Raw genomic sequence first — 14,795 nt, 5'->3', positions numbered from 1 at the left:
ATTTGACATTTATTCATTTAGCAGACGCTTTTATCCAAAGCGACTTACAAAATTAGTTTTATATTATATCGGATACAACATAACCGATTTATCTTAAGGAGACCGTATTACAAAAAGTGCTGCATTACAAAGTTGAAATTACATCAGAAAAGTACTAGCCAAGGCAGAGATTAGAGGGCAACAAGCATTGTTATGTTATTATTATTATTATTATTATTATTATTATTATTATTATTATTATTATTTTATTTAAATGTATTAATCATTTTTTATTTGCGTGTATGGTCAATTGCAAAAATTTTCAGCTAAACTACTAATGGTTATAAAGTTTTAGCGACATATTAAAAATATATATATCAAGTTTACCTGTGGAGAGTTTTGACAGTCTGTGAAATTGGTTGGTCGAGCAGCCAGGACTCCAGTGCTGTGAGTCAACCAATCACACTGCGGCTTTAAAAGAATGTACTGAAATTTACATATTCAATGTGACAGGCATTCAATTAAAAAATAGGGATGCTCCAATCAGGATTTTTTCTGGCAATACAGAATGCCGATTTTTCATAACTGGTTATGTGTAATATTTCTGCTCGTTGTCACTGTTAACTGAATTTCCCTAATGGTAATACTAGTAAAATAAATACTGCTGTTGGTATGCTTTGTCATTTAATTGATAATCAAATAAACAAACAAACATATATATATATATATATATATATATATATATATATATATATATATATATATATATATATATATATATATTTCTTTATTTAATTTTTTTAAGAAGCCATTAAAACAAGTTGGCTTACACAAAATATTCTCTATATTAGGATTGATATCACTATAAAGAACGAGGCTTAACCATATAAAGTCGTTTGTATCAAATATGAAACAACATTTGATGGCTCCTGTTTCACTCTCTGTTCAAGCTGACGAGCCAAACAACCAATAGTATTTAAGTTTCACATGTTTATGGCACTATCTAGTGGTTATTTGTGAAAAAGTAGTATCAATGTTTATATCGATCTATTTAAAATAGCAGCGGACTTGCCCAAAAAGTCACTCTTATGTTGGGATAAATGACAGCTTATTTTAATAAAGTAAAAGTAACAGTAATGATTATATTGTTACTGATATTTTAAAATGAGTATTTGCTGAATATAAGCAACTTGTGTTTGGTTAAAATTTCAAAAATTATTTTATTGAAAACCCCCCTTAGAAATCCATGTATCAAATATGATACACTAGGCCTTTGATGTAAATCTCTCAATCACCATTACATTCCATTCATGCCCAAAAAAAAAAAAAAAAAAAAAAAAAAACAATATCATAGTATGACATATACTGTACATTTTATAAGATATATTTGAAGTGTGAACTAATGTCTCTGTGTATTTTCATATATGCAGCCTGCTCTGTCATTATAAAAATCTCATTATTTTACATTACAAGCTGTTATGATGTCATCTTACCATAAGTTCCTGAGACCCAGTTAAAAGTTTTACAATATCTCTTTTTTAAATGTCAATATAGTGTTTGGTGCATAAAATACATATGATAAAAAAAAATTATTTATTGAGAAAGGAATATTTTATTCATATTGTGTTTGATGTGATGAACTGAACTATGATACATTTCAATCCATATTTATAGACCAAGGAGAGGAAGTTGTCATGGCCAAACTCTCAAACATTTGGTATCTCTGAAAAGCCCAGGGAGATTTACCACTGTAGCATGTGTGGGCTAAGATAAACTTAAATAACAAATGTCCTTCACAAAAATGTATTGCTGGGCCTCAGGAGGATAATGACCGTTAAAGCCTAATGTATCAAATATGATACATAAAAAAAAAAAGAAAAAGAAAATTTTTTATTTTTTTTATAGTTTGTCTAATGGTACTAAAACAGTTTAATGTCAAAAAAATAAAATACTTTTATGACAATTATTTCATATGTCAGGCTTTACAGGGTTATGTTTTTTTTTTTTTTTTTTTTACTACAAAAAAACAGCTGATGGAAATGACATGATATTTTGCCACTCAGCTTAACAATTATATCTTAAATAATGAACACAGTGTGGGGTGATGGTAAAGTATTCAATTCACACTTTTAAGATGCTTGTAAGGTCCTTACTGATGTTTCACTAGTTGCTACATTTTCCAATTTTCACAATTGTTTTGTAAGACCAGCAACACAGCCAGATAGCTCTGCATATTCTGCTACGTACGGCAAGCCGCGGGCGCTGTGTGCATAAAGTGTCTAACATTCCACATTCTGTTATGACAGTTGAAGAAATACAATATCTGGGTACTCGTAGTACACTTCTTTTTGTTGCATTTTCAGAGTAAACATACTTCTATCAGGAAGACTTGCAGACTTGAGTGAAATTTAAGATGACATTTATTTGATGAATATAAAACAGAAATGTAATGTCTCTCTTTGGCGTAAGCCCCATCTGGCGGTCCGAAGAAGTTGTACTCGGAACCGTCATATCCTGCCGGAGATAGGAGGCAGGGGCGAGGAGCCTACCCCCGTGCAGGACGGGACTCAACTGGTGGTGGTGGGGTGGTGGAGGTTGCCGTGTTAGCACAATGAAACGCAATGTGACAGATTGTGTGCAGACTTATAAAGCATTGGCTTACATGTGATTGGCTAGGAGTTACCTAGCTAACGGTGCGATGATGTACAGCTGCTAGTCTTCCCGCTAGAACTACGCTGTGCTTACATTACTTGCACTACTTACACTACAAAATAGCATAGAATAGTGCAGAAGTGCGCGGTTTGGGACATACCTTTAGTGTCAAACTAAGGTCAAACTGATAACCCAAAGGTGCAAATAAACTTAATGGGACAGTTTTAGTTATTGTTTCATTGACACTATTTAATTTAATTATTGTTATTCATTATTTTACTATTTATATTCTTGTTTTTGCATAATATTTAATACATCATATTTTAGTATCTTTAATATTGTATATAAAATTATGATGTTTCTAAATGCGTTCCCTGCTTTTGCCTTTTGTTGTTTATTGGTAAAACTAGTTCCTCTTTCACTTGTTCCCAGTGGAGCTTTAATGAGGGGAACACATGCTGGTTCCATTTGCAGTGTCAGGTGTGAAACGCCATATAATGTTCACGAGCTTTTCATATTCCTCATACCACTCACACTGCATTGATTTTAACTGATGTGCCAAAACAAGTTTGTTGTCTTACGTGATGCTGAAGAACTATTGTAGTGGCAAACTGTTTATTGTTGCCATTTTCTACAGATTTGCCATAAATTAATCACAAATCATTTTTCAAGGGGCCTGGTGTGAAAAGCAAAGCCCTCAGAAGAAAATTAATTTATTTGGCTTTTGCTAGTAGGCACTAGTAAGAAGGCATTGAAGTTTGGATATGCTCTTTAATTGCCTCACAGTATCAATATGTTTATGAAAACAGCTTCTGCTCTGGAAAATTACTTGTTATCCTGTTTGCTGATTATATAAATTAATACAAAATAGATGCACAAGAAAATTTGTTTTTAATCCTTTCATCCCATTATGGGGTAACTTTCAAACCAGATAAAAGAAATCAGGGAAAGTTTGCCAAGTGACTTGAACGAGAATAAAACAAGGCTGACTTAATATTTAAATGGACTTCATTTTGCTGTTTTGATAGCAGTCACAGGTTAAACGGCATGATGAAAGACGCTTCAAGTTCAACATCCTTAGCTCTACTTACAATGTAGGAGTTCAACATCCAAAACAGTCCAGCCATAAAAATCTTTGGCTGTTTTCATGTTTAATTTAAAGTAACTATATATTTTTATTTAATTTCTTTCAGAAAAATATCAACAAATAATCAAAATGCTCAGTGTGATAAATGTTTGTTTGTGGTCGCTGTGATGGACACATTTTAAATCCATGAAGCCAGACTGGTTGTCATGTGTATTATGTTGATTTATGTCTTTTATTTTGAAACGTTTAGTTCCTGTTCCCTTGTCATGTGATTTCATGTTTTCCCTCCATGTTCATGTGTCATGTTTTCATTGGTATATTGTTTAATTATCTTGTTAGAGTTCTGTTTGTTCATTGGTTTATGTTCTCCCATGTCTTGTATTTAAGCCCTCATGTTTTCCATTGTCAATTGTCAAGTACTGAATGTGATTGTAGACGTTTAAGGCAAGCCACGTTTAAGGCAAGCCACGTTTAAGGCAAGCCACGTTTAAGGCAAGCCCTGTTTATATTTAGTTTAGTTCACGTGTTGTTAGGGTTTTGGATTTCATGTTTGCACTTGGGTTCTTACTTCATCGTCATTGTTATTGCTTACGCCAGCTACAACGTTACAGAATACTTGACCAACTATGAACCCAGAAATCCAGCTCCTCCACCTACGTCAGGGGAATCATCCCCTGGAGGACTAGGTGGAGGACTTTTGCGCTCTGGCCTACCGGGTGGATTTTAATGGGGTGGCCCTCAAGGACTGTTTCCGATATGGACTTTATGAGCCCATCTCTTCTCTGATGCCAGGCGGTAAGAGTACCCTCACCCTCGCTCAGTATATCGACCTTGCCCTGCAGATCACTGGTTCTACGTTCACTGTGGGGGAGGCCGCCGCCGAGCCGGAGTCCCACGTCATGGCCGCCGCCGAGCCGGAGTCCCACGTTATGGCCGCCGCCATTTTGAAGTGTTGAAGTAAACAGAATTATTTGTGTTTTTGTTGTTTTTCTAGAAGGGAAGAACTATCTAAAAAGCCCTGCTAACCTCCAGCACCAATTAATGGCAGTAAATTTTTTTTTTTTTTTATTTTTTATATCAGAAACCTTAATTGATCAAATAACACATTATGAAAACAACTCACAATACCTTGGGTCATGAGATGTACATAAATTAACACGTACATCATGATAATGCACCAACACTATTACATGTACCGCTGATTGTTCAACAAATCTGTTTTTTTTTTGTCTGTCGTACAGTTCTGCTCCACATAAACTGAAGTGCTCCAGAAGCAGTTAATTGTCAATGACAGTACGGTAATGCTCTGTTTAAGAAAACACTGAGGGGGTTTGTATTATCTCTGTCGGAATTATAAATTGTGAAGAGGAAGTCAGCTATATGAGAATTATGTGCTGCAGTGAGAAGCAACAGCAGCCTGAACCCTCTGGTATTGAAGCTGAACAAATTTAAATAAGTGAATACACTTCACATTTCCTGTAATCAGGATAAGAAATTACAATGAGGATATAATGGCATGAAAAAGTCCACAGCACAATTTTCTAATCTGCAAAGTCTATTTTTGCTGCTTTTCTTTCAAAGCATTAATGTTTCATGAAAAGTCATCAGTTGTTGATTATCAGTTTAGTTTGATTAGACTCAGCTTGTCTCAGGGTGTGTATAAGCCCAGACTCACCTTATTCAACTCGGCCTCAGTGTTGAGAAACTCTGTCACACCGCTGATTAATTTGGAGTTCATAAATAAGGCTTCACCATACCTGTGAATGAGAGAGATGCAGTTATTAAATACACTGGTGTTTATATATCACACCACACCATTCTAATGAGCCCAGCAAACAAACGCCAATAAATATTTCTCATAATGCTCTCTGCCTCTCCACACACAAACAAGTAAATCAGATTCACCATTAAATATCTAATGACAGTGTGAAAGCGAATGTTAAATTCATATCAGGGATTGAAGGTAAAAGTCACAAATAAACAGATAGATGAATGAAGAGGCTCTATCTGCTAGATTTACCTGGAATTCAATATGTCCCACTTCTCTCTGAAATATCTCCATGCTAAATGTCTTCCGATCGGATTGCGGCCCACATGTGTGATGACATCAATCATATCTTGATCCCGGCTCAGAGGCATGGATTTAAACTTTGTAAAACATTTTTGCCAGACCTCTAAAGATTTTCACAATCTTATTGGTAGCTGAAGGCATTATTAAATTAGTCAAAATATGTAATGAATAACCGATGGCCAGAAAGGTGTAAAACTTTATGAAGGATGGACTTTCCAATGTCCAGAGTTCTGCAGGCACAGATTCAGTGTTGGACTGGCTATAAATAAAGGAATACTTGATGATGGACCACTGAATTACTGAAAATTAATTGGTAATGTGTCTAGAATTGGTAGTGTAATGAGAAGCAGAAAAAAATTAATTTAACAATTTGGAAAAATGTGGTGATATGCAACTGTAATACAGTCTACAAACCTGGACTTACTTCATAGTCATTCAGTTATAGGAAATTAATAAACACCCTTGGAACGTGTGCCTACCAATCACAATAAAAAATTAAACACTGCAAGATAATCTGAAAATAAATGACATGCTTCCTTGCCAGGAAGATTTGGGACTGAGATACAAAACAGGTAAATATCTTCTATTTAACAAATATTAATATTTTCATGTCTGTACTAATTATGTTATTTTAATCAATTTCAAAGCTCATTTTATACTAGTTTTACACTTCATTAAATCTGATATGAAAGTGCTTAAAATCACATTTTTCTTTCCTGTTTTCAGCCACAACAAAACACGATTATTCAAAACATGTTTTCAATAGTGTCAACTTCTTCAAAAAGTAATTAATCTGAGAAGCCCAAATCAAACACAGACAGACTCATTTGATTCAAATTGGTGCAAAATGTCAAGTAGACAAATAAAAGGCAGAAACAGGAAATTAGTTGTTACACATAAGGACACTGCCAAGGTGAGCGAGTTTTCAATTTGAAATTACATGAGAAGTTAATCGCTTCACTGTGGTTTGGGTCATTTCTGTTCATCTGCTGTTCTGGTTTGAACTCCAGAACTTTTGTTTGTCGAGTCACTTGTACCATAATATGAACACACTGGAAATTATTGGCAAGTGACAAAGCTCACATCTTTGTGTAGATTGCAGCTTCACAGTTTACAAATCCCACAAATATTCGGATTCCTCTATGGAACAAGCCTTGCAGAACAGTATTATTTTGCTGTGATAACTCTCCAACAATTTCTCACTTTCACATGTAGTTTGCTATTCAGATGCAGTTTGTAATTCTGAAATCTGACTTTCCGTTTCCAGTGTGACAAATTAACTGTAAGTAAAACTGACCACAATTGTTAACTTCTCTTTCTTGACATATTATTTATCTGCCAAAATTCAAGACATTTATACTCAATGCCAAGGACATGGGTTCGGTTACAAGGGAACACGGGTACCGATAAAAAGTATACCATACTCTATATGCACTGTAAGTGAGTTTGGATAAGGTAAATGGCAAAAGACATTTATACGCAAAGTCTGTCACTGCCTGTGCTTACGACCACAGAGGTCGTTCCCCTGTCACTGCCAGTGCTTACAACCACGGAGGTCGTTCCGCTGTCACTGCCAATGCTCACAGCCACGGAGGTTGTTCCCCTGTCACTGCCCGTGTTTACGACCACAGAGGTAATTTCTCTGTCAATGCCAGTACCCATGGCCACAGAGGCCGTTTCCCAGTCACTGCCAGCGCTCCTGACCATAACGACTCCTGCCCACTCCTCAAGAGACTCCTCCTCCAGAGGTTCCGTCCGCTCCTCCTGAGATTCATCTTCCAGCGGCTCCGTCCGCCTCTTCTGAAACTCTTCCTCCAGCGGTTCCGCCTGCTCTTTCTCCCGAGACGTCTTCCGCCTCTTCTGATACTCCTCCAACATCTCCTGAGCAGCCTACTGCTCCAAACCCTGTGGCTCCGCCTCCAGAGACTCAATTCCTTAAACCTTCTGCGGCTCCGCCTGCCTCTGGCTCCACCTCCTGAGTCTCTAATCCCTGATCCTCCAGCGGTTCCATCCACTCCGCCTCTTCCTCCTGAAACTCAAATCCCTGCTCTCAAATAAAAGGCAACAAAGGATTCTCCTCCCGGCCCTCCACCGGGGGATGGAGTGGACTGCTTACTATCTCTAGGCCTGCAGCGGGTCTCCACGTGCTCGGTTGCCCATCTCAGGTGCGCCTAGAAGCCTTCCTTGGGTTCTTGGTGGTAGGCCGTGAGACGGGGGGCGTCTGCTTCCTGCGGGGGGCACTATGCTGGGGCCTGGCCACGGCGGAGCCGGTGCCATTGCTGCAGGGGGATGCCCCTCCTGGGTCAGAACTACCTTCGTGCAGTTCTCTCAGCACCTTGGCTTGGTGCACATGCAGGAGAGCCATGGCGTGCAGGGCGGAGGTGGCTTGTCCATCGGCACCGTAGGCCTTAGTCGCCAGTGACGACGCAAACCTACATGCCCAGTCTGCATCAGACTGAAGCAGCCTGCTCTCTGATGCTGCTATCAAGATCTCATCCTCCTCCTGAGCACCGAATGAGAGGTCAAACCAGCTGTGAGGCGGGCCACCTGACTCATCCCAGAACTCAACCGGGGCGCACGAGCGTGCTGGGGAATGGGAGGTCCAAGGGGATTCACCCGACGGAGTTACTCCCACTGAAGTCCCCAAATCGTCCCCAGTGTTAACCGGGGTGGGGAGGGGCTGGAGTGGCTTTCCCTCTGAGGAAGTAAAGCTGTGATCACAACTTAGCCATGGTCATGCTCTCACAGTGCGGACATGAACCATCCAGGAACACTGTCTCAGTGTGTCTGGAGCCCAGACACCTAAGGCAGCAACCATCAGAAGTGGAGAGATAACGACCACAACCAGGAACTGCACATAACCGGAAAGGCATCTTTAAAAAGACGCTTTCCGTCAGTGCCCACTCTTTTAGGGAATATATACTCTTTTAGGGCTGTCAAAGTGCTCAGGGGCGTTCTCCGCACTTATCTGTGCGAGAGGGGGAGAAACCGCTGTGATGCGCCATGAAATCCAACAGCCGCGGAGATCGCTTGTTTTCTACAGAGGAGAATGGATTGGCAGTGGAATACATCAACACCACTCGGCTCCGAAGAAAAAATCTGAATGAGTGGTTGCAAGCCAGCTCCTTTTATACCCGTATGTCCTGGGGAGTGGCATGCAAATTCCACTCGCCAATTCCCATTGGCCTTTTCTCAAAGATCAGAGGTGTTTGAGGCTCCAAAGAGCGACCTCTAGTGTCACTACATCGACACAACGTCGAGTGAGTGACAGATAGGGAACTGATAATTTTGCAGTGGTCTCTTAATTTTTTCCAGAGCTGTGTGTGTATATATATATATATATATATATATATATATATACACATAAGTAGGCAATAAGCAGTGTATAATGCACTGTGTTCAGAAAGCAGTACACTAGTACATTTGTACCCCTTGTAACTTTTGACCGGTAGTGTATGTATGTATGTATGTATGTGTGTGTCTGTGTGTGTATGTACATATGTGTATAATTATTTTTTATTTTTTATTATTATCTATGTCTTGCTGCTGTTTTTGTATTGTTTTTGTATTGTTGTACACTGGAAGCTCCTGTCACCAAGACAAATTCCTTGTATGTGTAAGCATACTTGGCAATAAAGCTGATTCTGATTCATGTGTTATACTTGCTATAGTTTACTTCCATGTTGTTTCGTCAGTATATCTAATATATAGTTTCATCAAATAGCAATGTCAAATGTAAAACAAGTCAATTACTGAAACAACATTGCCACTTTGAGTAAAAAATAACATGTAGACATGTATGTATGCTGTTTCTCTAGCCTCTTTCAAAAAACACCTATAGGCACAGCTCTTTCTCGAGCACTTGACCCTACCCTACTAAAGCTACATAAAAAAAAAAAAAAAAAAAAAAAATAATAATAAAAATTTCATTCTTCTACCTCTGTCTCCAAGCAACTTTGAAACTTGTATTACAGCACATTGCTTCCTACTGTCTCATTTAGCATGATTGTTTTCCTCATTTGTAAGTTGCTTTGGATAAAAGTGTCTGCTAAATGAATAAATGTAAAATGTGTATGTGTACACGCATATAGAATACTGATAAATCACCATTTTTGTTAATTCATTTTTGCACAGAAAATCAACGTGATATAGTATTTATTTATATGAATATAGTACTCATTTCTCTTGTAATAAAGAAAGAAATAGATATCCCATGAAAGTAAACTTAAATAGATATGAAATAATCATACAAATATAATTTATGGAAGTGCAAAATAAATGAATAAATAAACAATTTTTTTTAATAAAATAAAAAAATGACACTCTTACATACCTTGGGTCACTAATGACCCCACACTTTTGGTATTTTTTTATTTATTTTTTTAACCATTATATTTTGTGTGTGTGTGTGTTTTTTTTTTTTTGTTTTGTTTTGTTTTTGAAAATGTAAAAATGCAGAAAGTTTTTGTGAGGGTTAGGTTTAGGGGTATTCATAAGGATGTGTGTGTTAATATTTCTAAGAGAGAAAGATTGTAGAATACTAAAAAAGTGTGGGCACAAATCCAAAAGATGGATGAAGTACAGGGGTTGAAATGAGGTTCCGGGTCTCTAAAGACCCGAGGTATGCATTTAAGGGTTAAAGTAGGGTTCCAGTGTATACATTAAATGGAATATGCTTTTGTCAACCTAATGTCTAAAAAAAAAAATATTCTGACCTTAAAGGGAACATTTCTACAATTTTAAAGCTAAAGTGAATTGGTTTGAACACTGCAGGGGTTTTGCCATGATTTGACAGTCTGAGACAAAATTTGCAGGTCGAATAAGATTTATTTTGCAGAAAGGCAAAATCAGCAACCTAAAGGCCTAAGTTTATTTCTTTTATTATTATTTTTTTTACCATTATGTTAATGTTTGCATGAAAATAAATACCAGTACTAGGCTACTTATAATCTCTTTGACAGTGTGGGGGCCCTACGCAACTTGCATAGTTTGTGAGTAGGGAGAACATTACTGCCTGCATTTATATAACTCGAGTCTGAAGGACTATGAAGACATCTTTATGGGTACAAACTTCTGAAGAGAAATAGTCCAGTATCCCATTACAGTTGTAGTGCCAGTGGGGTCTCTATATTAGGGGCAGGTGGGGCTGTACCTCACCAGATGTGGCGGTGTGGTGCAAAATGCGTGGCATAATCATACATTTATTTTAAGGAATAATACTGTATATTTTCCACATCTTAAACTTGTTTTATAACAATTACACAAGACAACAGTAGATTACAGTACGTTTAATCATTCTCATTTGCTATGCATGGGGCTAGCCCATCAACGGAGATCTGAAGAACGTCATCCGCATGTGCAACAAGTGTTCAATGATAGCCTGTGGGGCATATGTGCCTTTGCCCATTAGCCAATCAAAAGCTTTGATCACTTATATGTCAGGCTAATATGGTCCTCGAAAGTTACCGCTCTTGAGTGCAAACCTATGTTGTGAACTTCATTAATACGTTTTAAAAGCTAATTTTATTCTAATGTGTTGCTGGTTGGCTTAGTTAAAGCATACCGCTCATCATTTCAGTTAAGTGTAACTCATTGCTTTGAGGTGTTGTTGATGCACTGGTTTGTAATAGATTACAATTACTGCAAAACATTCAGAGTCTTTCGTTTTGATTAGTGTTGTCACGCTGTTCATTTTAGTGAGATAATTTGCACAGTTTTTGAATATTTGCCTATATGTGGTTTGCTTTCATGGTCAGTTGAGCTTTTTGACATAGATGTGCACGTTTTAGTGGTGTTTTCTGTGCTAAGATGAAATTATTAGAGATGTTTGTGTGTGGCATCATGTTCAGAGGTTGCACTAGAACAAAATCTTTATCTGTTACTCTGACGGACTGAGTTGTACAATTTCCACCATGATCTATTTATACCAACCGCCTGTGTATGCGTGCAGAGTCAAATGGAGTATACTTTGAAAGGCTGAGTGTTCAACGTATGCATACGCTAAGTATTAGCATCAAAACCACAGTATACTTTGGGCTTTAGTATGACATGCTCACATTTCTGTTTTTAAACTCTCAGACTCACTTCACTGCTTAGCTTCCATATTAAACGTATCTACTGTAAACATGTTTCCTGATCATATATACACACTGAGAGAAGAGTTGAAATTATTTTCTGTGGCAATAGGCAACGTGCCTAAATAAGATCTTAATTGTTTGACACTTATATAAATCTCAGTAATGAGAGATATTTGAGGCATAAAAAAGCAACACCAAATACTCTCTGGACAAGATGTGTGAATCATCATGGATCAAACTGTGGTTTTAACTCTGAGACTTATACAAGATGATGTGCTTCATTTTTATGACTCATCAGACATTACCTGCAAACTGAACAGAGATACCAAATTTTTTTTTTACTTCTTGGTAATTAATTAATTAAATGAAATCAGTGCAGAGCTGCAGCTATCAAACTTGAGACACTGTTGATAAACTTCCAGAGTGGAATTAACAGCTAGCTGATATCTATTCAGTTGTTCACATCACATGGTAGTCAGCGTGGTTATCACAGCATGCTAATGAAATGCACTGTAGCAGCAGCCACTAGTGTCTCATTAACACACAATTATTGCTATTGCTTGGGTTTTTATAACAGTGATGTCTGCCACTTCTATATAACACCACATCACTATTGCAGCTCCAGTTGCCTATCATTTGCTCAATGGTAGGAGCAGAACATACCTGTCTAGATTGGTCACACTGGTTAACCAGTTCAAGATGTGTTTTGAAACTTTAGTCAGGTTAACCAGATCCAAACAAGCATATTCAATATGGCCTACCAGCTCTGACCAGGTTGACCTTGAGCTCATCAGATGGTAGTTCACCTCATTAACCACCTTAACCAGCTTATGGCCATAAATTACCAACTTTGACCAGCTAGAAACCATGTAAAACCAACTACAGTTAAAAGGTGGCCGTGATTTGGCAAAGTAAGATGTCTTCCTGGATCAACATCTTGTGTTGGTGCTGGAACAACATTCCTATTAAAGAAACATCTTAATTATATCACTAACCCAAACCATGAACAACCCCTAAAATCAGAAGGAAGTTAAAGGTTTATAAGACTGTCGAACAAGCTCCTAACCCTGAGCCCCGAGCCTAACCCTACTGTTTACCCTATCCCTAAAGTCTGATTGGAGGGTTGAAAGAAATATTTTGTGGAGCAACAAGGATGTTGATCCCTGAACATAATCACATTCCCCACCATCCTAATCAGGGTGGTCCTGCAGGAAAGGTTTGTTTTGGATGAGAATGCTGGAGGTTTCTTCATAGCCTCTACCTATATGTTTGTTCTCTATTACGTGAATACTGTACTCACTGTACAGTTTCTCTTACTATGAGATGAGGTATCTAGGTTGCAGTGATTGTCTGTAAAAATGAGCAAGCACTGCTACTGCATTCCTGACATGCGTCAGACCCTTCAAGGTGTATTGTATATTACAGCCAAATCATGGATAGAGCATGTAAGGCTTATTGATTTTACCTTCAAGAAATGCAGTTACCACAATTACCAGTCAGGTCCCTCACTGACTACTGCTATATTATGAAGAGGATCTTATCATGAAAATGAAGAATCCTGGATGCAGAGCACTGAAATATGTGCATATGTTTGTTGCTCTACATCGTCTCTATCAGTATTGTCACTATCAGTCTGTTGAGTATACAGAACGTTCATTGCAGAGATAGGTCATAGTGGCTCTGTTTATATGGCCAAGTTTCTCTCACAGTGCATCCATAAAACAGCCATCCAAATGAAGGAGAATAAATGGAGACGTCAAACCCCCAGTGTGTCCTAAAATATCTGCTTCATAATATGTGTGGGCTCTGGGATCGCCTCATCTGGGCTGGACAGGGTGTATTCCATCACTGTTCTGATCCTACTATTGAGCTGGAGAGGATTAAAGGCACCATGGAGACTTGGCACAAAAGCTCCTACACCAGCCATTGTCTTTGGTGGCCCATCAGAGGAGTGAGTGGAGTATGAAGTACTGGTGTGATTGACAGTATGAAAAACAGGATGAGGCATGAATCAAAATGCCTCATGAGATAGACTATTACCAAACAAGTAAGATATTGCTGGAACTGTGCCTTAGTGTTTAGCACTTATGCTCCAGACACCTTGAGCAGTTTCACTAATAGGATAGTAGGGTTCAAACCCAGGTTTTAATCTAATACACTAAAAAAGTGCATCTGACATGCAAAGGTTGGTGAATGGTACACACAAGTCAAAGATTTTCCATCATTTATAAGAAATTATTTGAGAAGCTGGGAGCTGAACTCTAATGTCTGCCCAGATCAACCTGTATTTTTTGCTCATCAACTTTCACCCAAGGTTGATTGATCTATTGATTGTTTGTTATTTGGATTTGTTTGCTTCATCATGGCATTTGAGACTTTTCAATGAGGTGTAAGAATGTCAGCTGCCCTGTTGAGCAGGAAGATGTTGTCACTGCAGGTCAAGGCCTCCAGAACAAACTTCTCAGAGACAACAGTGGAGGAGTGGAATTTCATCCAGATAAACTCCCATACATCCTCGTCCATCAGAGAAACACCTGAGCAGTATACAATGTCCCACATGTTGGGTGGAATACTGGAGGACAGAACATTGAAAATAACTTTTATATGAAGGTGGAAAATATCTGCAGGTAAGAGTGTGGAGAGGCCTGAAAGACCACCAACTACAAGACATCATCCCCCAGCACTGTAGGGAATCAATAACTGGCTAATGACCTGAATGTGTTTTACTGTAGATTTGAAAATCCTAGTCACACACCCCACACCTGCTCTGACCTTCACAGCACACAAACATTTACACCTCCTGCCATCACCCTCCTCCCCTCTCCTGCTACTCAACATGCACTTAAGACCTGTGAAGATGATGTGTGCCAGGCCTTCCAGAAAGAGAAGGAAAGAAAAGCACAGGGCCAAGATGGTGTTTCACCCACTT

General features: G+C 38.2%; 1 pseudogene; it reads right to left on the bottom strand.

The window, feature by feature from the left end:
• Positions 1 to 5,185: 5,185 nt before the first annotated feature.
• LOC127434915 (thyrotropin-releasing hormone-degrading ectoenzyme-like) overlaps positions 5,186 to 14,795 on the bottom strand; it is a 184,124-nt pseudogene continuing 174,514 nt past the window's right edge.

This window comes from Myxocyprinus asiaticus, chromosome 45 (assembly GCF_019703515.2).
Source record: "Myxocyprinus asiaticus isolate MX2 ecotype Aquarium Trade chromosome 45, UBuf_Myxa_2, whole genome shotgun sequence".
Taxonomy (NCBI): domain Eukaryota; kingdom Metazoa; phylum Chordata; class Actinopteri; order Cypriniformes; family Catostomidae; genus Myxocyprinus; species Myxocyprinus asiaticus.
This window is presented reverse-complemented; position numbering and strand designations above follow the sequence as displayed.